Source organism: Falco rusticolus, chromosome 2 (genome assembly GCF_015220075.1).
Source record: "Falco rusticolus isolate bFalRus1 chromosome 2, bFalRus1.pri, whole genome shotgun sequence".
NCBI classification, from domain to species: Eukaryota; Metazoa; Chordata; class Aves; order Falconiformes; family Falconidae; genus Falco; species Falco rusticolus.
This window is the reverse complement of record NC_051188.1, coordinates 115,229,209-115,236,864: the sequence shown is the minus strand read 5'-3', so window position 1 is coordinate 115,236,864 and position 7,656 is coordinate 115,229,209.

Genomic DNA, 7,656 nt, shown 5'->3' with positions numbered 1-7,656 from the left:
GGTGTACATCGTGACACACACTGTGGCAGATAAAATCAGCTCGAGGAGGCTATACAAGTGGTCTTGTCAGCAGAAAAAAGAGATCTGTTTGCTGTTTGAATTGCTGTTTCCTGGAAGATGAGCGTGGATTTATTGAGTGGGTGTTTAAATAGTTCAGTATTGCGTACTTCTGATGCTTGTAGAACTTATGTACAACCTCTCTGAGCACAAATTTTGAATTTATAGTGCACAGGTGCTAATCATTATGGCCACTTAGCATTATGTGAAAACTGAACGATTTTTTCCCTGCGCAGGCTACACATGCACAGTGACTGCTCCTGTCCGGTGTGTTGGGCTCTGCGAAGAATAACATTTATAATATTGTCTTTCACAAAGGTGTCACTGATGCGTCAAAATAACCATATAAGCATTTTAGGTATTCCAAGGGATTTTTGGAAAATATTTGAGCATAGGCATAGGCTAGCATTAGGAAAAATACATTAGAAACAAGTCCAGGGTTAGGAGTAGGCTGCTGTAAGAGCACCCATCCTGCTGCGGGAAGGTGCAGAGTGGGGATGCTGGTCTCAGACACAGTGCAGCTGACGGTGGTCTTCACCCTTCTGCTGGCCATGGTGGGAAGCTGACCCCTGCCATGGTGGGAAGCTGACCCCTGCCTGTGGGAGCTGCTTTCGGCCAAGGCTCTCATGCTTGGTCCCTGCCCGAGCTGCAACCCCACAGCATCACAGTCCTGCCCTGCCCAGCCACGGGTCTGCTGAGCCCAGTGCTGAGCCCAGCCCAACCCGCAGTCCCCAGAAAGGTGCCCAGTTCCCAGGGCTGGGGCTGCCCCAAGCTGTGCCCTGCTCTGCCCTACCTGCTGGCAGGTGAGGTCTCGCCTTGCTGCCCCAGGGAGCCCTTGCTGCTCCCAGCACCCCAACCCCAATGAGCCATGAGAGGGAAGGTGGCAGTCGTGTTCAAGTGAGAGTCAGACACGTCCATTGCGGTGAGGCAGGTCTGAGGTCAGGCCAGGAACATCGCACAGAAAGTCAGGTTCAGGATCAAGCCCAGTGTCAGTAAATAGGTCAGACACAGTCCAGTGGCAGGGGCACGTCCATGGTGATGGACCAGGTCTGGATGAAGCTGGGAAGGCAACCTGCCAGAATCCTGTACCTGTATAGCATTACTTTCAAATTTGAGTTTGGAAGTTATAAAGGTGGCTTTTTTTTCCTGCCAAAAATATTTTTCTAGATATAACACACACAACTTGCATTAACTGGAAGAGTAATAGAAAGAGATGATGATACTTTCTGCTTTGAATTCGATCCAGCCATTTCAGTAGCACAAAATTACCACTGTCTTAAATACCTCAACTCATTTGTGTCTGGAATTTCAGAACACTGATTTTAAAGTTTTCAAGAGTGCACTTTTATAAGATCTAAAATTATAGTCAAACTTCAATTGAATATATCCATTCAATGATCAAAGTAAATAGTCACATGAAATGTGTTTCTCATGAATTTAAATTGTTACCCACTTCATCTGCTAATATAAATTAGGGCATTGTCTGAAATAAATATGAAACTAATATCAATGTATTATAACCACATTTTGATTTTTACAGCAAGCAATTACACAAATACATTTTTGTTATAGTTTGGCTGCATACTGTACTGTCTATTTATTTCTTATTTATGGCATTACAATGTTTCTGTTCTGGGACTAATGTTACATATTTTACTATGTGAAACAGATCTGTAGAAAAATTTGAAAGGACAAAAACATCTTTTTACTGCAGCTCGAGTATTCATTTTGTAAACACAGGGAGGAATATTCCTTATCCCATTTTAGCAGCTTACTCATGTGGTGCAGCTAGATCACTGTAAAGACCCTTCTCAAAATTCGTTTGAAAATTCTTCAGTCCTTTCACCTCATGGAATATTCATTACCTATATGTATGAGGTTTTCCTGTGAACTATGTATACGGTTTTATATTGCCTTGCTTGCACAGAAACAAATGAACTGTTCAAATTGCATAAATCGAATTTTAATCAAGAGGAGTGAGAATAACTTTAAAGGTACTTAAACCACATTCAGAATTCAAAACAAAGTCTATTTTTAGCGATGTGATATAAATAATCTTAAAGGTACGCTTCGGATGAAGCATCCTTTTAGGATGTCAACATTACAAACAAATTAGGATGCTGTCAAGAAAAGACAGAGATGGAAAGGGCAGATTTCTTCTTAGGTGTGATTAAAAAAATATAGCTATAACTGATTTTTATACATATTTCCATTTTTGTTAAAAAATTATCCACAATGCTTTCAGAAGCTCATGTAATTTACTCTTGGCTGTACAAGTCCCTCTAGTGGCATCTTGTGTGTAATAGATAACCACGCGAGCTCAGTTCTGTTTCCCATTCTTTACCCACATACTACTTTTAATCCATCAACTGAGCAAGCAGAACAACATTCAGCTTAAAACTCATTTGATAGTCCTTGTAACAGTTCAGATTGTGTTTGTTATTCATACTATGCATCCTTAAGATTAATTTCTTTTTCTAAAAAAATTAGCATTTTTTGATATCGCTGGCCTTTCAGTCTTAGAAAACAGTATTTGGAGCAAGATCTGTTAGGTTGGCTGTTACTTCTGAAATATTAAGAAGTTAAGGACTCCATGTTCTCACTCTTTTCTGGCCTGTGACGATAAAATAATTTAAAATGGTTTTGTATTCTGCAGTTTGAAAATAGTCTTATGCGATCAAAGTAAGTAGAAGTGAGAGAATTTTTAAATCAGTGTTAGTGGCACTACTTCATTTCATCTTTCTCATCTCATCATTCATCATAAATGAGAACATAATTTACCCTAATACTTCTTAGGTCAAAAAGCATTAGCTTCTGCCTACTGTTTACTTTTAATATAGCATCAAGTAAAGATTACAGAATTACCAGCAATCCACTTTGAAAAGTTTTGGGAATTTAGGCTTCAAATATTAAAAGCATTTGTACCAAAATATTTCAAATGCTTGTTTGAGTCGTTGTGATGGACTGATTATCCCAGGATCAGCAGCTCAAATATATTCGCTCTCTTCCAAAAACTCTTTTTTTCTTAGAAGTAGCTCCGTTTCTACATTGAAATATCTAGTTGTATATTTATTTAACATTTGTTTATTGCATTTTATGACCAGTGATCATAGATCTCTTTCAGATTTTGGAGTTAAATAAAGATCACAGCTCAAAATATGACATGATTTGTACCTCATAATGCTAAATAATATTGTAAGATTTAAGCTACTAATTCAATTACTAGGTTCCCAGATATACCACCTACCCTCTAATATATGCAGTTTCTCCATATTACATCAGCAGTTGATGGCTACAACAAATATATTTAGTAATGTGTATGTACAGAAATATCTTATTCTTCACAAAAGTTATGGTGGCATCCATGTAGACTCTTTTTTGGAGAGCATTGTAATGGTCATTCTTACGTTATCTAACTATTATTAATAAAGTTGACAAAGTATTTAAGATGATCCAAATCAATAGATTTCAGGAATCAAAGTGGAACCTTTTCTGTTTTATATGAGGCAATTATTTTATTTTAAATCATCTTCTAAAAATCAAAAGCATAGCCTTACTGAAAAACTGCCAGTCTCCACTAATATCAGTGGACAGGATGTTCCCAGTAGGAGTCTTGTTGTGTGTAGTGGATTGGAGATAAAATGTATGGAATAAAATGTTGACAACACTTGCTCCTCAAAGACTCAAGAAAATTATTTACCCTCAGTCCCTCTAAGCCTGGATAGGATCTTTCTAAACAACCAATACACATAGGTGTTTTTTGCATAACTTACACAGCACCATAGGAAGTTATACTGTGAATAAACATCGATGAATAGAAGCAACCATGCATCTAGAAAGTAGGTGTTAAAATTCTGTTCCACATTATTAGAAAACACTGCGAGGATTAGTAAGAGAGGGCCAGCTGAAGCTGTGGCAGTGAAGGAACAGAGCTAGCAAAGCCAGGCAGACGTTCTTAAGAAATAATGAATCATAGCAACAGATAAAGCTAAAGCAGGTAAAGCAAGATACCTGTGTAGAGACAATCGCTGTAAGCAGAGAAATTTCAGTTCCCAGTGAGCCCCCCAAGGGGTTACTGGCACAAGGTTGTCATACACATACCCCCCTTGGATTTTAATTTTTTGCTATTACAATTGCTTGAAGTTTTGATAAAAGAAATTTAAACCCTTTCCCACTGGTTTTTGACAAGATATGCATTTTTTTTTGGTTGATTTCTTCTTAGACCCATGAGTTAAAAAAACAAAATAATGCCTGTTTAAGTAATTCTGGGTGTTTTCCCCTCTGTAGTGATATATTATGGGAAAAATATCACTTGATTTGTGCCAGATATAAGAGCACTGTAATAGCTTCCTTTTGTTATTTCTGCTCTAGGTCAGTCCAACCTGTCACACCTGCCTGAAGAGACCTAAACAATAATATATTACAGAGGAAAGTGGTATCTCCTTTTTATTCAAGGCAAACCTCCTGTTATGAAGACTCCTTTTATACCTGTCCTTTTAATTTGGTGGAAATTGAATGAAGCAAAACTGCGATCTGACATACTACATTGTACCGTAGACTAGTTGCTAAGTGTAGGTCAAATGAGAAAATGTGTAGCAATTTCTTTCTCATTTACCAAAGGTTTAGTTAAAAATCATAATGGCTTTGACCTCGCAAAACTTAGGAAGGATCAGGAAAAAATTAGGACAAAGGGATGAGACTTTTTTAAAATTTTATGACCTTTGGTCAGTACCCATTTTATCCATCACTGACAACTCCCACCTACGTGATCAGTTCAGCTACCTGCATTTAACATTGATTTCAGTGACTTTGGTGTCATTGAAAAAGGCTGTAGCAAAGGTCAGGACAGAATTGAGTTTGTCTTCCTGAAGGGTACATTCACACAACAAATTATGTTTGCAACACCTTGCTGCCTCACTCAATAGCACGGTCCTGAACACTACTAATCCTGGGCATTGAATGGAGCAGGGATCAGGCACTGAAACACATTTTATACTAACAAAACCAAAAATCTGTAGTAGTTATTCACAAGAAAAAAAAGTCTCAGAGCTTTATTTTTAAAAATTGTGTCCTTGTCATTTCAACTGAAATTATTTCTTTTTAGATACAAATGGAATTTCTGAGGTTTTATAAATAAGGCTTATTGGCACATAACAGCATTCTTTGACAATTTTCTTCATTCTGTATCATGAACAGCATTTGGACCTTTAGTCTGCTACCCCAACTTCCATTTCCTACAAAGTTTAGGTCATTGTAGTCTAAGGGAGATGACAAGCGTCATAGATCTTGTAGGTATTTTTGGGGTGCCATGGCTGCCCACTCAAAGTGTAAACCCTAAGAACTTGCCTTGCCCAGCCCAGCCCCACTTCATGTGCTTTATTTCTAGACAGATACAGGGGACCTTCAGTCAGACTAAGTTTGAAGGGGTAATTTTTTTAGGAATACAGCTGTACACATATTGAAAAGGGTCTGGTGATCACAATGTCACAACTCAGCACCTAGTAATGTAAATACATAACTGATGAAAATGATAAGAATGTAAAAAGCTGGGAAATTCACATATGAAAATTATGGAAGTAGCTAGACTTTGAGGATGTTCCTGCAGTAGTTAATACCAGTCTGCAATTTGTTATCAATTTTATAATCTTTAAAATTTAAAAATATTAAAAAATTAAACAATCCCCAAATGTTAATTTGCGAAATGCATCATTAGAATATGCAGGCTACTTGATGTCCTCACAAAATACGTAGTTTCTTATAATCACCAAAAGTGAACTGCAGTGTTAGGTTGCATATTTGGAAAACTTAGCATATGTGCAAAAAATATGTATGTACATACTTTTATACACAATACATACATACATATAAATATTTAACGGTAGGTCTGAAGGCATACTTCCATGTCTCATTATAGTTATGTCCAAAATTCCCTTGGACATCCAAACACATTCCTCAAATGTCTAATAGATGAGTTGTCATTGCTGGTGGAAAGCAACATGACGCCCAAGCAAAATGATGGGTTTAGGGCTTCTGACACTAATAAATGTTAACTGTGTTCAAAAGTGTTAGATATTTTGTGGCTATTTTAAGTAAATAAACTTGAAGACATATTGTTATTTTTCAAATTAATAGGTTGTGACTGTGCTCCAAGGTGTCTTTTTTATGTTTTAAGGGCAGAGTAAAGGCTGCCTGAGAGATACAATTTACTGAAGTCACTGTGAATGGCTAACTCCTATATGTCAGTTTGAGGGTGTGCCAAGGACAGACATTCTCAAAATCAGACTAGTTTCTTTGATGCCAACATTTTTTTTTTTTTTCAAAATTAGTTACAGTTAAAATATTTTGTGTAGAATTTAAAACTAAGCGATTGCACCAAATTAATCTGGTGGTGGTATGAAGGAACACTGCATGTAACTGAAAACATTTTGACTCAGAGTTTCCGGGACTAGTTCAGATTATATCAGCTATGTTAAAATAATTGCCACCCATGTCTCACGTACGATATAGTTACTATATCCTATAGCTAGTTTTCTGTGGGAACAATTGCTTGTCATCGAGGAGATTAGCTCAGCTCGATGCGCAAAAATGTATACATCACGTCACACCAGTTACTAAGATAATGCAAGCATGTATGGGAGTGACGAAACAGAACATTAATCTGTGGTAATGATAAACACGTCTGCTCTAGTGCCCGAAGCAATTTCTGCATTAAGCTGTAGTCAAAAAGATATGTCTTTATAATAAGTCTGGTTGTTTGCATGTGTTGTTATTTATACTGAGCCAACCTCAGTGTTTATCTCATTTTCATCTACAGGGCAGCAGTACCAAAAAGGAAAAACAATCAGGAAAAGTCAATTCTTTAAGTAGATACAGTATTAGTTCAAGTAAAATAGTATATAGCCACAGGGTTTGATTTCAGAAGCAATAGGTATTTAAAAATGTGGGTTTTTTCCCCATTTTTCTAAACTATTATAAAACTCAAGTAGAATATTTAGATACAGACAGCTCCAATTTGTCCATAGCGAATATGATTCAAAAGCAAAACTCCAGTTTTATCACAACCTACAATATGAATTAATCTTTTTGACCTCATTTTTATTTTCACCGTTTTTATGAGTCTGGTGTATAATGCAAGTTCTTGCCTCTTCATAAAAGGGTACACATTTAAATTTAAGTCCGTTTCAAAGCTGTAAGTATGTTGTTTAAACTTTTAGTGGTAATATGTCAATGATAATTTGAAACGTAGGTCATTGAAACTGGGCATATGATCCTTTTAATATAACCCAGAAGGTTTATAGCATTACCATTATACATAGCTATGGTTGTATTTACTATTATTTCTAATTACTAAAGAAATATCCCACCACAATCATGAATTGGTTCTAAATATTCTTAGAAAAGAACCTAAGATTTATGTGCTGTTGAGAGTGAAACGTAAGTCTTCTAACTTCCAGAAGATAAACAGTTTAGACACAGCCTTGAAGTATACCCTCACTTCATCACTCTCAGTTATGTCAAGGAGACTATTTGGGTAGTGTGAGTAGAATCTGGTTCACTCTCTAGTAACTACAGGGCTGGGTTTTTTTTCTCTTTTTTTCC